Raw genomic sequence first — 25,212 nt, forward strand, 5'->3', positions numbered from 1 at the left:
CCAAGAGATGCCTTGGTAGCCATGTTAGTGTGCATCCTGACAAGTAGAATCTTCATTGCTTCCACACTGACGCCCACATTCGTGAGTGGCTGCTGCTATCATGCTTTTCTCCAGTGCTAAGGTTTATGCATCTATTTACATCTTGATATTTAATTTCTATCTGTGTATTTAACCTTCTGTGTGTATTTTTCTCAAATGTTGCCTATCAGCCTCCTACAGCCATGCTGTATTTTGTCCTTTCTACCTGAAGATCAGCCCTTAATTTAAAATCGCTACCGTAGCCTCTCCTGGAAGAACAACCCCCCTCCCACTCCACCCCCGCCAAGGTTCTTTAACCAGTGGTCTTTCCCACATTTCCCACATTCCATCTGCAACTGTGGGCCTCGGAACAGATGATCCTGTCTGTCTGCCTCACACAGCCATGTCTGTGGGCTCTAAGTGAGTATCTGAAATCAATAGGGATGGAATCGTGGTAATTAAATTATAGCACTTACATATAATTACACTTATGTAAAAAATATCCACCCTGACTCGGAGCTGCTCCTGAAGATGATGGACATAAATCTCCATAAGTGATCAGCTCTCCTTGGGGGTGGGGAGGGGAAAGAATGTTAATCTTTAAAATTATGCCGGGAAAAATTAGGATCCTGGAACTACAGGAGTTCAGAGAAACCATCTGACTCTAACTCCATCACGTTTCAGTAATTTTCGTCCGTGACAATTAATTTTTGATGTAATTCTTTGAATCTTTATACCACAGAAATGACCCTCGTAGGCTGGTTTGTTTGCAGCCTAGACTGTAAGGTTGTGTGGCTGTGGGGTCTGGGTGGCCCAGTGTCTCTGGTACTATCAGGAACCCATGGATATGGATGCTTAGTGATTGGATGAAGGATATCAAGGAAGCGATGCCAGATCCAGAGTGGTCCCAGGAAGGATGCTCCGTGTGTCTCGACGACGAGTCATGTGTCTTACTTACATGGGTGAGGGGCTGAGGGAAAAGTGGCCAGAGCCCTGCCGACAGTGGCGAACATGACAGGCTGTTTCAAAGGAAGAGTCAACACAGTTCATTTCCATTGCTTCAGACAGACGGCTTGCGAGGAGTCGTGGTGTGGCAGCTCTGAGTTCCATCTCTGGCTTCTCTCACAGCCACTTAGAGCCACGGATGGCTATGCTGGGTGCTGCAGGACTGTGCGCTGCCTCCACTCATGGAAGAGGCAGGAATGAGCCCCTGGGTCTGAGGATGTCGCGGTGCTGTGTCAGCTTGCCCTGGATATCAGGAGTCTGACACACATCTATGGATCCTCTCGCTATTTTTCTTTCCAAATACACTTTAAAGAACTTTTGTCTCATTTCCTTTTAGTTCTGGGTTCCCCTGCCCTTTCCTGCACTTTAACATATTCATATCTCCTCGCCTCTTTCTCTTCCTTATCGATTTCATGACAATGAACACATATTTTTACTCCAATGCTGATGCACATCTTGGACTTTGCAGCCACATATGTGGACATACTTCCTCTGGAAACTGATTCCACCTGCTTGGGCCAGTGAGGCTCAATGGGTGAGAACACAAAACTCCCATCCAAACGACCGAGGCCACCCGCTGAGTGATGGGAGACACGTCAGCTTCCAGGGAGCGCTCTGTCTGCTCCTCAGCCCTGCCCACTTGGTACGTGAAAGAGATGATGGGTTGCGTCCCTATCGGGGCTCACAGCGCCCAGCATCATCATGCTCACCCTGCCACCCCATTTCCACCCTAGCCTTGTCCCTTGGTTTCACGATTCTGTGAGGTATCGCCATTGCCTGTCTAGCACACCGAAGAAACTACTCTTGCAATTACCTAAGGCATTGCTTTACTGTTCACGGATTTTATCAAACCCTATGAGGCTGCCCAAGGGCAAGTGTTTGTTTTACTGAATCCAAAAGCTTACCTTTATTTTCCAGTTAATTTTTGTTCAAATAATTTCACATCAAATACTGAGTTTCTTATTTTAGTATCTTTAAGCTACACTTTATTCTGTATTTTTAAAATTGTATATGTGTGATGTATGGTGCATGAGCATGTAGGACTGTTGGTACACATGCCCATGACAGCGTGTCATATACAGGGCCAGATGAGGACATCGGGTGCTCTGTCAATATAAACCTTATCCTATTGACAAGGTATCTCTCCTTGAACCTAGAGTTTGACTTTCTCGTAGACTGACAGCCGACACGTCCCAGCGTTCCCCGCCTCCACTCCACACAGCTTTTGGTTACAGATGAGCTTGGGACCACACCTGGAATTTTATGTGGGTTCTGAGGATTAGAATTCAGGACCTCATCCTTGTCTGGCAAGTTTTTACCCAATGAACTTTTCCGTAGCCCTTATTCTATATTTCAAGCTATACATCATATGTTATAGGATACCGACTTACAAAACAGTTACTGGCATTCAAGGAAATTGACATACTCATCTCAAACGGCTGACCTTTTCAGTCGTACAAGAACAGCTAAAATCTGCTTATTTATCACAAATCCCAATAGCATGACTAATTCTTACCCATCATCTTCATCTGGCATGTGTCCTGGTATGTCCCCTTCACGTTCCTCCCTAACCCTTATCCCTGGTGACCATTACTTTGTTATCTAGCCCTGTGTGTTTGTATTGGGGTTTGTGGTTCTACACATGTGAGACCACATGCAGTGATTTCTTCTGTGTCTGTCTTCTCACACTACAGTATAAAGTTCTCCTGTTTCCTCCATGCTGTAGTAAATGGCAAGGCTCATTCTCTGCCTGCATTGTACAGTGCACGTGTGTCTTTGCTCATTTGTCTCCCAGTAGAACCATCAGTTGTGTGTTTGACTTGGCTGTCATGAGCACCTCTGCAACACCCAGGGGCGTTGCAAGGGGTGATTTCAAGGGGGTGATTTCATTTCCTTTGTGACAAGGTTATTTCTGTAGGATGGCTGAGTCAGGGGATAGCTCTACTTTTAATTTCTCATAGTTATCCAAAATGACTGCTCCAATCTGCGTTCCCACTGATGGCCCACAATCATTGTCTTTTCTCTAGGCCTTTGGCCACGTTTGTCTGCTGACCATCCGAGAGCAGTCACCCTAGGGGGTAAGGGGTGTGATGCTGTGTGTAGCCTTGATCTGCGTTTCCCCGATTACTACTGACTGGAGCATCTTTGCACACCCAGATTGCCCATTTCTGTGTCTTCTTCAAAGATGTGTTCACTCAAGGCTTCTGCATCTCTCTCTGTCTTGTCTTTCCTAGGGCATCTATGTAAGCTCTCAAACTGAAAAGAGGTTTTGAGTACCTGCTTTTTTAGGAATCACATAGTCTGAAAAATTCATCACATACAATACCAGGTAGTTTTCTTATTGGAAAATAGGAAATAAGACACTGGCACCCGGCTGTGAGACCCAGCGCTTGGGTTTACCCACTGGGACACCATGTGCTGTCTCATTCCCCTGGAAGCCCCTCTCTCTGCTTGTCACTGTGGGGACAACCAAAGATTGTTTACATGGACAGAAACTAGGAAAATGAACGGTCTAGCTCTAGAATGTAAACAACTATGGAGATGACATGCCATGAATTTGTTTCACAAAAATGCTCGGTCCATATGATGCCAGGAAAACATGCAATTTCCAGATATGTAGATCTTTGTCATTAGGCAAGTACCACGTGAATTTTCACTTTTTCCGCCTATGAAGACATGTTTCTGCATGCTCTTACAATTTAATTAAATGGTAATATCACTTGGTGCTTTGTGATCATATTTGGACAAAGCATGTGTTAACTGGAAATTTGTTTTGAGAAACCATTCGTGTATTACAGAACACCGAGGACGCAGCAGGTGGTAGTGTTAGTGAGTCCTTCCATATTATATGGAATGTGTCCAGTCACGGGTCCAACCACAAACCTCCAGCTCTGGGTCCAAGAAAAATGTCATTACCCAACATGACAATCCCTAAAGACAAGGAATAAGAAATATTATCCCATGACTGCTTCAATTCTATCATTCCACCACTTTCTAAAATGTTCTGGATGAACTTGAGCCAGCTCCATGAAGGATCCTATTCTCCCTCACTAGATCACCCAGGGGCTGGAAATTTAACCATGCGGGTGTCCTGAGACTAACTAACTCCAACACAGTCTTTGTAGTGTTCTTATATCCTAGAAATCCTAGCTCACTTTACATATTGTTATTAATCAAGCTAATTTTAAAGATAAGTTCATTTTAATACATTGTCAATGCAATTCTCCGGGGTACGTAAAAGTAATCCATCCTGTGCACATCTGGTTGGTTCCATTTCCTGATCCCCAGCAGACATCTATTTCTGCTCTTAGCTAAGGGAAGTGACATGAAGTAAAGGCATGTAAAGACATCCTGAGCCATGTTCTAACTTCCAAATGTCTCCGGGGTCACTGCGGAGAGATGGGGCCAGTGAGTAATGACTGCATGGTTTGCGCGCTGGGCTCTGCTGCCTGCAACTTACTTAGCATTACCTGCCTTTTTGCCTGGGACTGCACTCCTTTCTCTGGGCGAGAGGACCAGTATTTCAGAGAGCCAAATAAGCTTTCTGAGAGACTCATATGTTTTCAACTGTAACAAAAGCTGGTGTGCTATTTAAGCCACTTAGCTGGTCACCCAGCATTTCTTATTTGCTTAGGTGTGTGGAATAAAATGTACTGTGTCTAGAAAGCATCTCTAGTGTTTTGATATTTGACTAAGCCGCATAAAAATGCCCTTTGTGTAACAATATTGCCTGATAGGAGCAGTTCTATACAGTGCTGCCAGGCATCTGGGAATGTGCTGGTCCCTGACCTATCAGGAACTTTCTGCAGATATGGAAACAATGCTTTCCAGTAAAAGAAGAGGCGCACTCTGACTGAGCATGTGTTTTATAGACTGGCACCTTACGCTTTGAACATTTTAGCTGGAAGATGCCATTTACGAGATTTGTTCAGAGTTACTAAATTAGCTCATGAATACTTAGTCATTAAACAAAGTAAAAATTTCCCCCATTTCAAATAAGAAATATCTGTGAAATACAGTGAATGAATTCTTCTACAGACTTCTTCGTGCTGTGTCTGTCTACGTCACAGGAGTGCAGAAGGAAAACTGAGCACAGTGGAATTGCATACGCCTACTAATTCCGGGAAGAGCCATGGCTGCCTCACTGTTCCATGAGGAGGTTGGCTGTGAAGGTTTCCATGGGGAAATCATGTTCATCGTTCTGCTGGAGAATCCTAGAAATTTCAGGACATCATTCAGTCTAGTGGATAAACCTGTAAATGGGTGTTTGGGGCACATCTGTTCTCCTACAGTAACATCAAAGTTTCAGTTTTTACATTAAGATCCATGATGCATTCTGAGTTGACTTTGGTACAGGGTGAGAGATAGGATCTACTTTTACTCTTCCACAAATGGATATTCATCAACACTTCAAAGGGTCCTCTCTGTTCCCCACCAAAGACTTTGATACTTTTGTCGAAGACTAGGAAGCTGTACTTGTATAGGTTTGTTCCTGGGTTCTTCGTCACATTCTGTTGAATCTGAATCTATTTTGTGCCTGTACCAAGCTGTTTCCACCATTACAGTTTGAAGCTGGATATTATGATACCCCCAGTGTTAGTATTTGCACTTAGAGCTGACTTAGCCATATCTGTGCTTCCATATGAATTTTAGGGTTTTTTCCCTATTTTTGTGAAGAATGTCATTGGAGTATTGACTTGAAATTGCACCCAAACAGTGTGTCCTATTTAGTGGTGTGGCCACTTTTCACAACATTCCTTCTGCCAATCCATGAACATGGGAGGTTGTTCCATATTCTAGTGTCTCTATTATTTCTTCATTTGGTGTCTCATGGTTTTCATTGTAGAGGTCTTTCATCTCTTCATTTAGGTTAGATGTATTACTAGATACTTTACTTTTTGAATGAAGTTGTTAGGAACGGGATTTTCCTCCTTAATTTTTTTTCTCAGTAAGTTTGTTATGGGCATACAGAAAGACTATTGATTTTTGTGTGCTGATATTGTATCCCGCCAGTTGGCTGAAAATATCACATTACAGAATCTTCAGATAGATAACATGGCAGTTTGAATGTAATTGGCCCCCATAATCTTACAGGGAGTGGCACTATTAGGAGATGTGGCTATGCTGGCGTGGATATGGTTTTGTTAGAGGAGGTATGTCAATGTGCCGGTAGGCTTTGAGGTGTTCTGTGTTCAGGATACTGCGCGGTGTCTCTGTCAACTTTTTTTTGCCTGAAAGATGTATGAGACTCAGCTCCCTCTTCAATACTATGTCTACCTGCACACTGCCATGTTCAACATGATGATAATGATAACCTCTGAAAATATAAGTGAACCCCAATTAAATGTTTTCTTTATAAGAGTTGCCAAGGTCATGGTGTTTCTTCACAGCAATAAAGACACTAACTAAAACATATTCTCCCAGATCTTTTCTGTACAGGATTTATAATCTACGAACAGGGATAATTTGACTTTCTGATTAGGATTCTCATAGTAAGTAAGAACAGGCAAATGAGAGTGGATCAAGTTAGAACCAAGGAGGGCCTGATTGTACAGACCTAAAACATTAGCCACGCAGGAGACTGGGGTAGGAGGATTGCAAGTTCAAGACCCACACAATGACTTAGTGAGCTCCTGTTTCAAAAGTGATGAGGGAAAATAAGATGGTCAAAGACGGAGCCCGGTGACAGAGTGCTTGGCTCGTGTGTACAAGTCTGATGCTCAGATCCCGTTACTGTAGGAAAAGTCAGGAAAGCTCTGTGCATCGAAAGGCACAGTAAAGATGTAGACCCCAACAGGAGAGGATCTTCCAGGTGTTCCTCTCAGTGTAGACCCCAGCAGGAGAGGGGATCTTCCAGGTGTTCCTCTCAGGCAGGGCAAAGGCACAGTAAAGATGTAGACCCCAGCAGGAGAGGGGATCTTCCCGGTGTTCCTCTCAGGCAGGGCAAAGGCACAGTAAAGATGTAGACCCCAGCAGGAGAGGGGATCTTCCAGGTGTTCCTCTCAGGCAGGGCAAAGGCACAGTAAAGATGTAGACCCCAGCAGGAGAGGGGATCTTCCAGGTGTTCCTCTCAGGCAGGGCGCTGACATCTAGAACACCTAAAGAACTCAGAAACCTTGGGGCTTGAGAGCTGGCTCGGTGATTAAGAACACCTGATGCTCTTCCAAAGACCCTTGTTGCAAGGAGGGCCCGCTTGTTGGTTCCCGGCCGCCCAGCTAGCTTACACCCAAAATAACCACACAGAAACTGTCTTAATTAAAACACTTCTGGCCCATTAGCTCTAACTTCTTATTGGCTAACTCTTACATATTAATTTAACCCATTTGTATTAATCTGTGTATCATCACATGGCAGTGACTTACCGAGAAAGATTCAGCATGTCTATCTCTGGTGGCTCCATGGTGTCTCTCTCCCTCTGCTTTCTTCCTCCCAGCATTCAGTTCTGTCTTCCCCGCCTACCTAAATTCTCCCCTATCAACTAGGCCAAGGCAGTTTCTTTATTCATTAACCAACGAAAGCAACACACAAACAGAAGGAACTCCTACACCAGAACCTGGTTTTACTTCCCAGCACAGACTTCAGGGCTCATGACCTTTTGTAATTCTAGTTCTAGGGCATCAGAAACCCTCTTCTTGCCTCTCCAGGCCTCTACTCATGTGGTACACATACATACATGCAGATAGACACATCAAATTTTAAAAGAATTTAAAACCCTAAAGAACAAATGTTCCCATTAATAAAGGGACAATTTAGCTGAGCAAATATTTTCAAATGGGGAATTAGAAAATACAGTAAAATAATACCATGACATTTGGGATGAGATTGATAGACAAAGGAGCAGCACACTCCGGTATATACATATTTAGGGAAATTTCACACTCTTCTACCAAGAAAATGCTTCCTGGGAGAAATATGTCTTGCTGCTAGAAATCACATTAATTTTAAACTTGAAGGTAGCTGCTGTCATTCGAGCCTTTGAGGAATGGGGGAAAAGAGTTACACACAGACACAGCAGATTTGAGGAGACTGTGACAAAAGAGGAAGGGCCGACTCAGGGGTGAGCAATGAGAAAGGCCCTGAAGATGTGTGCACAGAGGGAGGATTTGCCACCAGAATACACAGCACGGAACATCTGCAGTGGGTATCTTTCTCTTAGGAAGGAAAGGAGGAGGAGTTTGTTTTGCTTTGGTTTTGCTCACAGTTTGAGGACCCAGTCCCATGGTAGGGAAGACTTGAAGGCAGCAGACAGCAGCAGCTGTGGCTGTGGGCAGTCACTTCCTCACATCTGGGTGCATCAGAAGCCAGAGAAAGAATGCTTGTGTTCACCTGGCTTTCTCCTTTTCCCCAGGTTCATTCAGTTCAGGACTCTGGTGCCACCTGTGTACGGGGAAGTTTATTAATTCTATCTGGAAGCGCTCTGGGAAACAGATGTACAGTATTTCCTAGGAGGTCTAAAACTGGTCAGGTTGACAATAATGACTGGCCAATCCAACAGCTGGAGTGAGAGTGGGCATAGCTGTTTGTCTTCTTGATATGCAGGTACCCTGAAGTGAAACCATTATGAGACCTGATTAGATGAAGTGACTGGCTGAACACCGCACATCATTCTGAAGTTATCTGTAATATGTAAAATAATATTAGTTAAATTAAAGTGGTTTGATGTGGGATTCCCCTTCTGTATACCGTGAATGGGTTTTGTTACCATTGGTTAATAAAGAAATTGTGTTGTGCCTATGCAGGGCAGAATAGAGCAAGGTGGGAATTCCAAGCAGAGATAGAGGAGAAAAGAAGGTGGAGTCAGAGAGACGCCATGTAGCTGCTGAAGGAAACAGAGGCTGGAACTTAACCTAGTAAGCCATAGCCGTGTGGCCATATACAGAATAATAGAAAGGGTTAATTTAAGATGTAAGAGTTGGTTAATGAGAAGCCTAAGCTAAAAGGCCAAGAATTAAAACAAATAAACATAGTTTCTGTGTTATTTGAGTATGGGCAGCCAGGAAACAAATGAGCTGTCTCTTCCAAAAGCGGTTGATTAGCAACTAGAAATCAACACTATTTAAAAACCTACTAGTATGAAAACACAAATAGCATTTCATTGATGTCATCGGCACCTTGGTGATATTATTGAGTGATGAATATGTTTCACACACCATGAGCATATGTAATGAAGAGAGTAGGAACAGCTTTCTGTGGCCAAATTCTGTGGCCTCTCTAAATGCCTAGTGACTCTGGCAAAAGAGGTCAAAGCACTATTTTTGTTCCTTTGGATGGTTGACCAGAAATGTAGTCTATCCAGGCATGTCTTTTCTCACACAACTACTCCTGAATTCTCTGTCTCCAGATTTAAACAAAAAGTGTTTTGATTTCTGTGTACCACATTTTCTAGACTTCAAGGTCAAGTGGAACCCCAGTTACACCCTCTTCTCTTCTTTGGTACCATGCCATTTTCCTGGGATCCTCTAGCCTCTTAAGGTGACCTGCACAATAAATCCAACTGTGAAGTTAGACCGGAGAGTCCCTGTGAATGTCTTGTGGCGTTCCAAGGACAGGGAACCACACCACTCTCATAAAACCATCAGTTGGATTTATATCGAGGCAGCATCACACATGTTATCCACAATCTGTTTCTAATTCATTAAAATATTTTTATTTTACTTTAAAGGCTCTGTGAGCTGATGGCTTGCTCTCACAGGATAGGCCTCCCGGAGGGGAGGAGGCAGCTGCTCCAGGTATTGCCGCTCATGCTTGATTATGTATATCACCGTGCACTGTGTTTATAAATTATGTTCATTGTGTTATAATTAGTGGTGCTAACAGCACATGATATCAATAAGGTCATTAAATATGTAAATAATAAATAATGGCAGTATCAATGCTGCCGCGCGGCTCTCAGCAGCGAGCACGCTCAGTCAGCCTAGTTCACATTTCTCATCACCGCAGACATGGAACAGAGCCAATCACTGGATTACTGAGCCTGAAGCCAAGTGCAGAAGTTGTATGTGAATTTGCTTAATCGGTGGAAAGGGCAAATGTCCACGTTGTTTTCTTAAGAAATTGAGAATTGCTGCGTTGTGGCAGACTTTACAAAACAGAGCACTTTGGGAAATTAAGAGGGAGATTTGGGGCATGGTAAGGCCAGTTCAGCTTCCATCGCAAATGGCATCTTTTAAAATATCCTGGCCTAGCAGCCCTAGGCTCTCACTAAAGGCCTGTGGAGAAGAGGAAATCATACACATCAAAACTCTTCAGAAAAGCAAAGACTGCACAATTCACACAAAGACTGGGGTAGCATTTTGCTGGCAGCACTAAAAACCAAACTGGGTTGAAGGACATGTTGATGGGTAAACCTAACTGATAAAATCTCAAGTAACTCTGCAGGGTGCTGCTGAGGTTAGGGACAAGGACATGCTCCTAAATAAGGCATGAAGATCAGGTCATTCCTTTGCGGTCAGGGCATGTGGAAGCTTGTGGGGGTCTGGGGGTACATATGTCTGCAGGAGAAGAGAGAGAAGATCATGAATAGGAAGAGAAATATCCTATGTTAAGGTCTATTTACCAGGAAAACAAATAAGTTTGAGGAGCTCTTAGTGTCTGGTCCCTCCCAATCCCAACGCAGGGATGCCAACTGCACAGAGGGTGGAAAGGCCCATGTTGACATCAGTGGGAAAGAAAAATGATCCGAGGCATGACTCGAAAGCGGAAGTCAGGGGGAAACCAAGGCATGGAAAAGTCCTGGATGTCTTAAGATGTCTAGCTAAACCAGAAAAAGATATCAAAAAAAAAAGAATAAAATGAACAAAATAAATAAGAGGGGTGACCCAACAAGGACACACCTGGGAAAACGGTGCTGAGCAGAGACTGGTCTTGTGAGTGGGGGAATATCATAATGACATCAGGTCTCTTCAATTTGAGCCAATAATAAGCAGAAACTCAAAAAAAAAAAAGCACTCAGTAGGAAGAGTAAAACCCAACATGAACAAAAAGGCTAAAGTCATCTTGTAAAATTCAGATTAAATTTTAAGAAACTTTAAATGTACATTGATACCCTTGGAAATGGTGTAAGATGCCCTATCTTACATAGAACAGACACTGTAAAGATGGAATATGCAGAGATCAGAAGAGCCCTTTGAAAACCTAAAATATGGCTGTATAATTCAGAAGTTATCAATCAGATTGAAACAGTATGAGCAAAATTCTGAAAGGAGCGAAACCAACACAGGGCCGCATGGGTAAGGAAGAGGGCGGGAGAGGGAAACTTCTGGGACACTGGAAGTGCCAATATCCCAGGGAATCTTCCTGAGCTATGGAATGGAGCTTCAGAAAAAGGAACTTAAACACCCAGAAGGAAACAAGTGAAGGTATAATAAGAGAAGTTGCGGTGGAGCAGAGATTGAATTCCTCACCGTGTCCTACCACAATGAATGAAAGGAGCATTGGAACAAGATATGGTATCGTGGCTTTCAGAGAAGTGGACACAGTGGAAAAATTCACACAACCACAGAACGCCAAAACGCAATTCACACAAAAGCTAAGAATGGGAATACTGTTGGGCATCCTATGGTGTCTGATGCCACTAAAAATAATAAGAAAATATTTCCAAATTCCTTCCCACCTAGAATTCTGACCCTACTGAACTACTAACCAAGTGAAAAAAAAAAAACAAGAAAGATACTAATAAAATCCTTCAGCACCCTCAAGTAAGTCCTGTAATCAGGAAACATAGTCATTTCAATGAATTCTTAATCTTAAAAGGAAAGCAAAACTCTTAAAAACATGAACTAAAATCATAAGCAAACTCAAGCCTTAAGTAAAAGGCATATCAGGAAGGCCTTCTAAACCACTGAATAAATGAATAACTAGGTGTGTTTACCTATATATTTTAGGTAAACAGGAGAAATGCTCAGTTTCTTTTCTAAATATAGAGTGCAATTTGTATTTGTCATTTTGAAAATTAAAAGTCAGAGAGAAATAACTTCATAATCATCTATACCTATAGACTGAAGTTCTCACTTAAGCCTTTAAGATGAAATGAATAATACTTCTTTTGAGGATCATTCTTGCATTTGCCTTTGTTTAATGTCTATGTGGGTACCACATGTCCATGTACATTTGCATGTGTATACGTATGTGTGGGTACCAGTCATCCTCAGTAGCTCCTTCACATTATTTTTTGTGCCAGAGCCTCTCACTGACCCTGGAACTCACTGATTGGCTGGACCAGACCACCAATGAGTCTCACTTATACTTCTGTCTTGTATCCACAGGCCTGGCATTAAAGCTGTACGCCTCTATGTCTAACTTTGTAAATATGAGGGTCAGTTGATGTGGGAGTCCCCTCTGTATGCTGTGAATATGCTTATTACCATTGGTTAACAAAGAAACTTCTTTGGCCTATGACATGGCAGAATATAGCTAGGCAGGAAAGACAAATTGAATACAAGCAGAAAGAAGGCAGGGTTGAGAGAGAAATTTGCAGTTGCTGGAGAAGCAGGGTGGAAGCCATGAGCCTCGTGGTGAAGTATAGAATAATAGAATTGGGTTAATTGTAAGAGTTAGTTAATAAGCTTGAGCTAATAGGTCAAGTAGCTTGTAATTAATATTAAGCCTAAAAGTGGATTTTCTGAACAGGAGAGAAATCTCCAGTTATAGTTAGTCATCAAACCCAGGTTCTTATGCTATGTGGCAAGTAGTTTACCAACTGAGACAACTACCCAGCCCCGCAAGGCTCATAACCAAGCACGGTTTGCTCAAAGAACGTAGGGAAATCAAGTAGATGGATTAAAATTACCAAAGGCTCAAATTCAGTTTCTCAAGCCATTGTCAGGGAGCAAAGACTGTGGAATTTAGCGGAAAGGCAACAACCAGATTGGTGATGAATCTGCTAGGCATCGGGAAGATGAGGTGGCTGCATCTGCTGATGTCCTTGAACTTCAGAGGCTACCACAGGAAGCAAGTTGTGCTGGGGACTGGACAGACAGACCTGCTCTTCCCCAGACAGCAGCCTCTATCCATTCTGTGAGATTAATGCTGTTTATCAGCTTCACGGGATTGGGAACTACCTAGGTGACAAAGCTCAGAGCACGTGCTTGAGGGAATTTCTCCATTGGTTAATTGGAGTGGGAATCACCATCAGGGGCTGAGGTCCCAGGTGTTGGCGTCCCAGGGACTGGGGTCCCAAGCTGAACAGAAGTAGGAGCTGAGTACCAGCATTCATCTTTCTGTCCCCTGACTGCAAGCACAAAGAGACTGCTGTCCCAAGAACCCCCACCATGATGGACTGCACTCTCCAGCTGTAAGTTAAAATGAACACCTCTTCCTTTCCCTTGTCAGGAATTTGCCCCAGTGATGAGAAAAATGACATCACCCCCTCCCCCATGTTCTGAGATTAGCAGTTATGGTTTCTCCAAAGACTCATGTGGTTAATTTTTCTTTTCTTTTCTTTTCTTTTCTTTTCTTTTCTTTTCTTTTCTTTTCTTTTCATTTCTTTCCTTTCCTTTCCTTTCCCCCCTTCCTTCTTTTCTTCTCCTCCTCCTTCTTTTTTTTTCTTTTTCTTCTTTTTAGGCACGGTCTAGGATTTTTAGTCAATCTTTTTCTTCTTTAAGCTATAGTTTATGGGGAATGGGCTCCAGCAGTATAGGCTAGAATGAACTGTGCTTCCCCGGGTACTGCAGGTGCTGTAGTTGAGCCCAGGTGCCTTCCTCTTGGTTATCCTTTCCTTTCCTTGTTTCAGGAAGTGGTCTTGGCTCTCAGAGTGCTCACGATGCTCAAAATGTCTGTCTTAGTTAGAGGTTCTGTTACTGTGATAAAACATCGTGGTCATAAACAACTTGAGAAGGGGTGGGTTTATCTCAGCTCATAATTCCACACCACAATCCATCAACAAAGGAAGTCAGGACAGGAACTCAAACAGGGCAGGAACCTGGAGGCAGGAGCTGATGCCGAGGTGCTGCTTCTGGGTTGCTCCTCCTGGCTTGTTCAACCTGTTTTCTTATAAAACTGAGGATCACAAGGCCAGGGATGGCCCCACCCACAGTAGGCTAACTCTTCCCAATCACTAATTAAGAAAATGCACCACAGACTTGCCCCAAGACCAATCTTGTAGGTGCTTTTTCTCTGTGGACGTTCCCTCTTCCCAAATGACCACAGTTTGTGTCAAGTTGATACAGAACTGGCCAGCACTATGATCTTGGCAAGGATCTTACACTTAACCTGCTTGTTTACAATGATGCCACGCCAAGTGACACTGTAGCCTCTTCAAGGTGATCCATTTTGAATAGTTCCCTTTCCTTTAATGTCTACAATTTCACCCTTCTTGTAGGTACGCATGTACGTGACCAAAGGAACAACTCCATGTTTCCTGAAAGGCCTAGAGAACATGTATTTCTCTTTATTTTGTGCTTGTCATTTTGGAAAATCTCTGGAAGATGGCTGCCATGGCCAAAAAGGCTTCTGCTGCTTTCTAGAGAGCCCTTCCATCAGTGAGGTTTACAGTAAATGGCTTTAAGGTAACTGGGTTCCCCACCTTCTCGTGTTCCCATGTAGGCGTCAATGCACACTCAGAGCAGCTCGAAGAGCTGGCTGTAGAGGAAACCATGCAAGCAATTCTCCATGCGACAGTACAGGGAGAGTGATGTGCGATAAAAATAGCACCTCAAATTAGTGAAACGGGAAGAGTATTCAACCACCAGGAGCACGAGTATGTGTGTGCTGCTAGAGTCACCGGCTCCCATCCATTTTACTAATTTACCCAGGGGAAAATTAGACGATTCATTGTTACCTAAAATTGCAATTTCTTTTTTATCTTATTTTGGGCATAATAGACTGCTACTTACCAAACCTATCTAAGATAGAGCAGAAAGGATAAGGAAACAGCAGTCTTAATCAAAAGGGTTCAAGAAGAAATGTGACAATGTTTCACATTCAGCGTCAAGCCTAGTTTGATTCTGGGGAATGGATGCAAGAATCTGACGATCTCTACTTATGTTGTGACACATCAGCCCCTTTTGCTTTGGGCAAAAGCAGAAATCCCCCTGTGGCAGTGCCTACTTGGGATTTGTCAAAAGTGTATTCCTTAATGAGATTAAAGGTTCATCCAGAGAGAACTGGTTAAATGTATTATGAGGCATATTAATACTGCAACTGTTGAAAATCTTATTTTAAAAATGTCAAATAGTGTTTGTTTCATTAATCCCTAAGCATGATACCGCAGCACCTGTCCAGGGATGCTTTCTGGTCTAGCACTGGGAGGATGTTGAGCCAATGAAGTTTGAAAATACACCTGATATTCTTGTCTTTGTGAGTAAAATTAATGCCTATTGTTTTTCCATTGTATAGGGAAAAGGTCAAAGCTTGTGGAGCCACATGGATGATACATCCTAACTTTGATCTCCATTGGGAAAGATGTTGTCCAAGAAATCTACCCATGCACTGTGTTTTAGAAGTGGGATAAATGCATGAAAATGGTGGTAAAACCTGACTCAAAGAAATATCTTATACTCAAGTGCTCTTGAGTATAAGTGCATGGAAAATAAGGATCAAGATAATATTAAAGTTAAACATTGGATTAGCAATACACAATGTATTAATGCATACCATGTGTACATGTTACTAGAAAAATGAAGGAAAGAAAAAACTCCAAACACCTGGAAATGTGTATCTCATGATGATAGACCCCGGAGTTCTTTTCCTTTATTTTAGCATGTGTTAGTATAATATTCTAAAATAATATATATGATATTTATAATAAAAAAGTTCATTAAATCTTGATGTTCTTATCTGTTCATGAAGTGACTGTATGTATAATCATGGGAGGAAGAGTTGAAGTTAGAACTTGTGCACGCCATGATAACTTCTCAGAAGTGGCAATGGGTACCTCTCCCTGATGGACTTCATACCTGGTCTCCACCACTGCGTCTTTAACGACCCTGGTTTACCATCTAGGGTTTCTTCCTCACTCCAAGCCATGTGGCAGGGAAACATTTTAATTACGGATTTCATGTGCATTCCAAATATCCCATCTTCTTTCTATCTCTATCCATCTATCTTTTATCTATCTATCTATCTATCTATCTATCTATCTATCTATCTATCTATCTATCTATCTATGTATCCATCCCTCTATTTATCTATTCATCTATCTATCTATTCATCTATCTATCTATTCATCTATCTATCTATTCATCTATCTATCTATCTATCTATCTATCTATCTATCTATCTATCTATCCATCCATCCATCTATCTATACATCCATCTATCTATACATCTATCTATCTATCTATCTATCCATCCTTCTATCTATCTATCTATCTATCTATCTATCTATCTATCTATCTATAATCTACCTAATTATCCATCCATCCATCTAGCTTGCTATCTTCTTTCGGGGGAGTGTATGGATGAGTGAATATTCACATGTGTGTGCTGACACTCACACTCATGGAGGCACAGGTTAAAGTCAGCATGTCTTTCTTTGATCACTTCCCTACCTTTTTGTTATTGTCGTTGTCATTTGAGAGAGAACTCTCTCCAAACCTGAACCTCACTGTTTCCATTAGACTGTCTTCTACCATTTGCATTAGGCTGGCTGGACAGTGAGGGCCTGGAATCAGTTTATGTGAACCTCTGCCAATGCTGAGGTTACAGACACGTGCTGCTCTGCCCAGCTTTTCTCGGGTTCTGAAAATCTAGTCAGGTCCTCAGGCTTGCAAAGCGATCATTTTACCCACTGAGCTGCTCCCCATCCCCAGAGTTCTTTTGTGGGCAGTGCTTACGAGGCCCACACTCCTCAGAGATGGGGTTTATAAGCAAAGCATGTCTTCCCTGGCAACTGTCTAGTCTGAAGCATTCCCCTGTGTTACCTACACTGTCTGTGGCTACCTTGATATAGTGGAAATGTTGCCCTAAAAGCAGTTGTCTGTTGTAACACTTGAACTACCTGCAGAGATCCTTGAATGCTCCATCCTTTGATCCAGGAGGAACAGGAGAAATTGCCAAGTGACAGCCACATGAAAGCAATGAAGAATAATAAGTTTGTTTGTGACAAATGTTTAGACAGACTGACACAACATACGGCTCACGGTATTTAGCTGCAGGATACGTGGGGAACTAGTGACAATGAAGAGACTTCAGAGAAACAGTGGCAGGATAGACCGAGGTTTGGGTGTTCAGTGTGGGAAAGACTGGCTTCCTTTGTGTGGGTGCTCATGATCTTGGTAATATTTTCTCACCCACAAATAATTTTTATTCCTATTTTCTTCCACTCTCTCAAGTCAGGGTATTTTGAAGGAAAACACACACATAACACACACACACACACACACACACACACACACACACACACACACACTAATACTAACATACATATGCTCACACACACAAACATACTTATGCATACACACAATACATACATATGCACATACAAGTATGCACAAACACAATCAGTTTGAAGTAAATCATCTCGTCCCTGTCCTCGGGCCCGCTTTCTGATCCAGAGAGAAAATTCTTGACAGTTATCTCACGGACTCCATGAACAGGGTTCTGAAAGTAACAATTTCTATGGTGGCATGTAAAGGAACCCTGGACAATGTGCTGCTCAGGGAGGACTCATGGACAGGTATGTTTTCCTTGCTAATCCCTTCCCAATTATCTGCTTTCTAAAGGAAAGCCATGGGGCTCAGTTCTTGTATTTAAAAGAAAGAAATATTGTATTTTTATTTTTGCATCTATGTGTCTGTATGTTTGCGGTAATTTGAATGAGAGTGGTCCCATAGGCTCATATAATTTGACTTCTTGGTCACCAGAGAATGGAACTGTTTGAAATGATTACAAGGATTAGGAGGTGTGACTTTGTTGGAGGAAGTGTATCGCAGGGTGTGGGCTTTGTGGTTTCAAAACCCTATACCAAAACCAAGCCCTGCCTCCTGCTACAGATCAGCAGGATACAGGGATGCCAGTGATTTCTCCAGTATCATGTTTGCCTGGGTGCTTTCCTGCCCTACGCCATACAATAATAAACCTCTGAAACTGTAAGCAAGTCCCCAATTAAATGTTATCTTTTGTAAGAGTTGCCTTGGTCTTGGTGTCTCTTCACAGCAATAGAACAGTGATGAAGACAATGGGTTTGTGTCCATGTGAATACAGGTGCCCACAGAAGCTGGAAGTGAGTGTTGGATCTCCTGAAGTTTTAGTCATAGGTGGCTGTGAACCTCCTGATATGGGTGCTAGGAACCGAACCCCCATCCTCTGGAATAGCAGTACTTACACTTAACCACTGAGTCACCTTTCCAGCTCCTAGGGCTTAGTTCTTGATCATTTTCCCTATCCACCCTCACAGCATGGTAGAGCTTCAAACACAGCCTACGTGCCCAAGTTCCCAAATCCACGTCTCTTGCCATATCTCTCTCCCGAACTCCTCAGTTAAATGGAAATGCTAGCTTAACTAGCTTGCATGCCTAAACAATGTCACATATAACGTATGGAAGAGGCCTGATGCCCCTAGTTTTCCTTCTGAGCAAGTATCAAAGGCAATCATTCTATCTCCGGCTCTCCCTTTCCTTTCTTCCTCTGCGATTCCTCAGACAAACCATCAACAAACCTGGTCCCATATATTCAATATACAGCTACAAAGCAGCCAGTGTCCACCGTGAGCTCTCTTCTGTCTTCACTTTCATTTTGTGAGACTCCTGAAACAAGTTCACTAGTCTTTGCAAGGCCCCCTGTAGTCCTAGTGATTTAATGTACCAGGCTCTTTCTTTGGGTCACCAACCAACTCCCAAATCATGGCACAGAGACTTATTATTAGTTTTAAAGGTTCAGCCTATGAGGCACATTTCTGGCTAGCTCTTCTAAATTAAATTCACTTGTTTCTCTTTATCTAACTTTGGCCTAGGGGCTTTATACCTTTTTTGACTTTCTTGCTGCCTCTGTATCTGGCTGGCTTCTGGCCCCATTTCCTCATTTTCTCCTCCTCTTCTCATTCTTCCCTTTCTTCTGATCCTAGATTTCACCTCCTATTTATTTTCTCTGCTTGCTAGCTTCAACTATCCTTATTGTTCCTCATTATTGGGCATTCAGCTCTGTATCAGACCAGTCAGGTGCCTTAGGCAGGCAAAGTAAAACAAATACAACACAACTTCATATAATTAAACAAATGCAACATAAACAAAAGTAACACAGCTGTACACAATTAAAGTAAAATTCCATACCACATGATGGAGGAGGGTTATCTTTCTATGTGTTACTTTTATTGGTTAATAAAGAAACTGCCTTGGCCCTTTAATAGGACAGAAAATTAGGTAGGTGGAGTAAACAGAACAGAATGCTGGGAAGAAGGCAATGAGGCAGACGCTATAGCTTTCCTCTCCAAGATGGATGCAGGTTAAGATCCTTCCCGGTAAGACACCACCTCGTGGTGCTACACACATTAATAGAAATAGGTTAATCAAGATGTGAGAGTTAGCCAATAAGAGGCTGAAACTAATGGGCCAAGCAGTGTTTAAAATGAATACAGTTTCTGTGTAATTATTTCAGATAAAACAAGCCGGGTGGGCGGCAGGAAGCGGCCTACCACTCCTTCTACAACCATAAGCAAGTGTAACATATTTTACCCAGTTAAAGTAATATTCTAATTCCCCCCCCCTTTTTTTTTTAAAAAAAAAAGAAAGGTTTTAACTTGACCATATAGTAAAACTATATACGGCAAGGATAATTATCAAGGAAGGACTACTTTCACAATATCCAGTCCATTTGTATTTGGTAAATTCAGAGAAAATATTTCATTATTTATCCTATCTTGGTGACTCCAAAGTTCTGGACCTAATTTGCCTTCTATCATAGCTAAGGAACACTATAACTATAATTATTTAGTCTTTAACTTCATTCCTAGAAAGATATATTACCTGAGTATACAGGAAAAGCAATGTAAGTCACTTTCAAATCTATAGAAATGACAGAGATATCTGGCTTCTTGGATACTCACCCAAAGTTCCTCTGCAATGTTGGAACATCCATCTTTGGCCTACAGACCTTGAGAGTCTGGTAGACTCTATATTGGAGCAGGAATTTTGAAGGACTATTCCTCCTAGTCTTGGCAAAGTTCAGCAGTTTGCTTTCCTGTGTGTCCTGCAGAATGTTTGGCAGATTTTTCTATGAAGCAGGAACTTTGAAGGACTGTTATGCCTTTTTTGACTAAGTTTTTCTGTCTTTTTCCTTTATGTCCTGCTTGTTGAGTTTGTACAGCATACTGTCAGCAGTCAAGGCAAGAGCAGTTTCTTTGTCCAGTGACTAACTTTGCCATAATGAAAACAAACTCCATATGGAGTTTCTTCAATGTTTATCATCCTTTCTGAAGGAGATCGGGGCTACCAAGAAACAGTGTATTTCACTATCATGAAAAGCCTCAGGTTATTAAACATCTTAAATGCCATATTCTATAGGTCTTTGAAGTGTTTGAAGAACATTGATCTAATGTATCTGTTTAACCTTGAACGTATCTAATATGACTACAAGTTTGATTGTTATGGATGATTAACTATTAATCTACATTTCTTAGTTATGCATTGCATTTTTAAATGAGTTGCATAAGCAGAATACCTGAAACCAGATTAGAAACATAATACAGTATAACAAAAATAATTTTAAATTCGATCAACATACCAAAATCCATACCAATGTAAAATATTTGAGGCTAATAGTTGTCCTTTGATACTATATTCCTATACCCCCACTAAATGATGACAAACATCCATAACCCACTGAATGATTGAAAACCAACCACTGCACCTCTTGAGAATCTTGGTGTTGTGTTCACTAGACTGCTTCCTGTTGTCTGGAGATGAAGACATTTTTTTATAGGGAGTCTGAGAAACTTGAAATAATGGTATTGTGCAATAAGAAAGCATGAGGCTTATCTGAAGTTCTGGTTAGAACAGTCTGTGAGGCTGGACCATCTCAGCAGTTATGAAGCTGTTCTGGATACAGTATTCTGAGGAAATTGCAACAGAGTTTGGATCACCCATTTTCATTGGTATCTGGTCTCCTTACTCTGAAAACACACAGACTTTCACAGGTAACATACATATCTGCATTAACACAAGTATGGACTATGTTAATATACACAACTCAGCTAAACGTGATGGATTTTTATATTTAAACAGGTAAGATGTATTTCACCTAACTTGGAACTCTTCTAGATTCATTTCTTTATGTCTGTACCCAGAATTTTCAGGGGATTCTTCCCCAATCAAACCTGATCATTATTAACCTTGCATGAATCCACAGCCGTTTGTTTCCTGTGGAAACTAAAGCTTAACCTCTTCCCCAAAGTAATGCATGTTTTGAATTCCATTTTAAAGTTCAGGCATTCTTAAAATATCTAGGCTTGTTTATGTCTTCGCTCCCTCTTTCATGCCCTTGTCTCTCAGCAGCTGTCATTTGTTTATCAGCAATAAAAAATCTTCAGTCAATACAATACCACACAGGATCCAGACTCCCTGTGTTTTACATCTTTCAATGGCTTGTTTCTTTCCTTTAAAGACTTCATTATTTTTAAAATATTTTTTCTACGACTGTCTCTATCCCTTTTCTTTTCTTAAGCCTTCAGACATTTTTAAACACACTGGAACCAATTTAGATGCTTTTATTTTTTTCGTCTGAACCTGCATTACTGCATATCTCTATCTTCTTCTGTTGCCATGAGCAAATCTTAAACTGCTAAGGTATTACTGACTTCTCTAGCAGGGCTTTTGTGACTGGCTCCACCCCCTCCTCTGATCTGTGAGAGCTGATCCTGAAGCCTGCTAGCTGGTCTGGAGGTGGATTTTCCCAGGCCCTTATGTGGAAATACGGACCCCACACTGGAATGCCAAAATGTTCTAGGCTTTTTCTTTGATCCACAAACCAGCTCCCAAAAGACATAACACAGAGACTTATTTTAATTTGTAAATGTTCAGCCTAGCTTATGCACATTTTGGATAGCTCTTTAACTTAAATTAACCCGTTTCTCTTTATCTAACACTTGCCTGGGAGTTATTTAACTTTTCTTATTTCCCTGCTGTCCCTGTACCTGGCTGACTGACACCTGGCTTCTGGCCTGGGTGTCTCCCTTGTTCTCTCCTCCTCCTCCTGTTCTTCTTTTCTCCTGAGCCTAGATTTCTCCTCCTATTTATTCTCTCTACCTGCTAGCCCTGTGAATCCTTTCTCTGCCTAGTTACTGGCCATTCAAATCTTTAGCAGGTGCCTTCGGCAGGCAAGGTGAAACAAATGCATCACATCTTTACATAATTAAACACATGCAGCATAAACAAATGTAACACACCTCAATATAGTTAAAGTAATATTCCACAGCAAAAATGAGTTTAACACATCTTGGCCTAGTTAAAATAATATTCCCCAACAATTTGCCTCTGTCCTACACGTCTTCCTCTGCGTTCATTCTGGTTCCATATCTTTCTGCTGAGTTTTCCCACATGTTTCCAGAGTCTTTGCTCTGCTGAGTCCCCAGATTGTAATACTTTCCCCCAAATTGGCAAGTCTAAAGCCACTGAATTGCTTCCTCCACCCTAGATGCATAAAACCCTTCTACGAAACTCTCCAGTTGCGAAACTCTCCAGCTTCAAATGCATGGGTTCTCTACGTCTTGTGTGTTTATTATGAGCGTGTAATTTATCATCTGCCCTCACCACAGAAAGCAAGCTCTGGAGAGACAGCGTTTTTCCTGTTTTGGTTTTGTTTGGCCTCTTCCCTCGTTTATTTCAAAGGATCTGGACTCAGCAGGGCTGAGCCATAATGTCTTCCTAGTATCTACTTACTGTGAGAAGGGACTCCCTAAAACCATGTCTTACTCACTTTCAACATGCAAATTTCAGAAGAAGAGGTCATTAGTGCTAAAAACGATGCACCCCCATGTGTATGAACTTGGGACTTAGAGAGGATGTTTTGGTGGAAGATAATGTCCCAGGACTAAAGACAGAAGAGCTGCCTAACAGGGTAACATAGAAGCTTGACAACAGGTATGTGAAAGTGTCATAGGAAACACCAGGATCTACCCTGTACACTAAGGCACCTACACTAAATCGTATACTTGAGATCATGGTCAGGAGTCCGTATAACCACAGTTCTGTTTGTAGGTCATGTGCAACAGGCCACATATAGGATATCAAACACACTAGATATCCTATATATAGCATAGATATACTTACATACATACAGGATATGTATGTATATACAGACATATGCAAACCGTGTAAATGACAGACCATGAAAACCACATCAAATACACTAGGCTACCTGCAGCAAACCAAAAGAGAGAGTTGGTTCTCCTGAAGTGTTAGTTACAGGTGGTGGTAGCCCCCTGATGTGGGCGCTCATATGTTGTGTGGCAAGGGAGGAAGTATGCACTGGGAACTTGATCTCAAGTCCTCAAATCGAAACCTGTCGCTGAGCCTGCCATAGTTCACTGAAGAGTCCTCCTTCACTTGACTACCGGACACAGCTTCTGTAGCCCATGTACCTCTTTTAGGCAACACCCCAGGGTACGTCCTTGGTCCACAGTCAAGCCGACTGACTTCAACAGACCAGCAAATGTTTGAACCAGCTAAGAAGGTCACTGCTGGGATAATTACAGTTGTCTGCTTGATGTTCCAAGGTACACATTCCCAAATGAATGCATAACTAACACCATATAACGAACATTCTGTTCTCAGGTTTATCTTGCGTTTGCTAATTTGGGGTGTCACTCCAGATCAGCAATTCAAAAAAAAAAAAAAACACCAAAAAAATTTTTTCTTGAAAGCATCCTTTGGAAGTGTTCTGTCAGCCTGGTTACTGATCCTCCAGGATGACCTGGGATCCCAAATCTGACGGGCTGAGCAACGCTCCTCCCACCTTAGAGAGACGCTCGTATGTTACAACACTTCATTACAGCAAATGGCCACTTGCTATTAATGTCATTGTTGGTTGCATGCATAAGCAGCAAGTACCCCTCCGCCTAGCCCTTTGTCAGGAGTGGGCCCCTTCCCACTTAGAATCCCTGTTCATTACAGTAGGCGGATCTCTGGAGCAATAGGCGTGGAAGCCCCTGTTATTAATAGGAAAGTGGAGCTGCTTAAACTTGATTACCTTGTTTAATGAAGTGGTACCCTTATTTACAGGGTGACAGGGTGAATCCCATTACAGTCACCATAAATCAGCTGATAAAAACGGGCACACGCTCCAATAAAGCAAAACATTTGCACTCTTAAAGATGAGGTAAGATGCTGTTAAAGAAAAAAGTACTATTCGGAGATCAGCCCAGGAATTCAACGTTGCAACTAGCTTTCTAAAATCCCGCCTGTTTGCTAGCCCAGAGATGCTGAATTTGATTCATATTATCTCAGGGACTGAACTTCAATCTTCAACCTTCTCACATGGACATCTGTGGACATAGATCTATTTTACATCTGCAGACCTGCTCTAGGCTTTGGTTCCTGCAGAGGAGGCTGAGGTTCACTGTAATATACAATACCACCAGGGACAGCCAGAGACAGCAGCTACTCTGGAGTCAGGCTCTTCCTGTTTGCTTTCTGTTCCTGTTTGTGTCTGTCATACAGAACATGGTGAGTATCCATTCAGTCCCTGGGAAAATACACACCTCCCCATAGGATGACTCCTACCCATAGTCACATTCACCGTGCTTATCAAGGGAAAGAAAAAGGCCTGCATCAAAAGTCACCAGACAGGCACCAGGGTGGCTAAGTCTTTGTGTCATCACTTCTGTAGTGGTTTGGATAAGAATGGCCCCTGTAGGTTGATTTATTTGAATACTTGGTCCCCAGTAGGTGGAACTGTTTGGGAAGGATTAGGAGGTGTGGCCACGTGGAAGGTGGTATATCACTCAGGACAGGTTTTAAGGATTTCAAAAAGATTCACACCATCCCCAGTGGGCTGTCTTTGCTTCCTGCCTGTCGAGATCTTAGCCTTCAGACTTCCTACAGTCTTGCTTTTTCTCTCCCATCATGGATTCTAAATTTCTGAAACCAGAAGTCCAATTATATTCTTTCTTTTATAAGTTACTTTGGCCATGGTATTTTATCAAAGAAACAGAAAAGTACTAATGCTAATAATTATTTTCTTTTTCCCACTAAGTCTGTCCTGACCAAAGCTATAGTTATGGTGCAACGGAAAGAGATGGAATAGCCATCCCTGGCTTAG

This window comes from Myodes glareolus, chromosome 13 (assembly GCF_982192425.1).
Source record: "Myodes glareolus chromosome 13, mMyoGla1.1, whole genome shotgun sequence".
In the NCBI taxonomy this organism is placed as follows: domain Eukaryota; kingdom Metazoa; phylum Chordata; class Mammalia; order Rodentia; family Cricetidae; genus Myodes; species Myodes glareolus.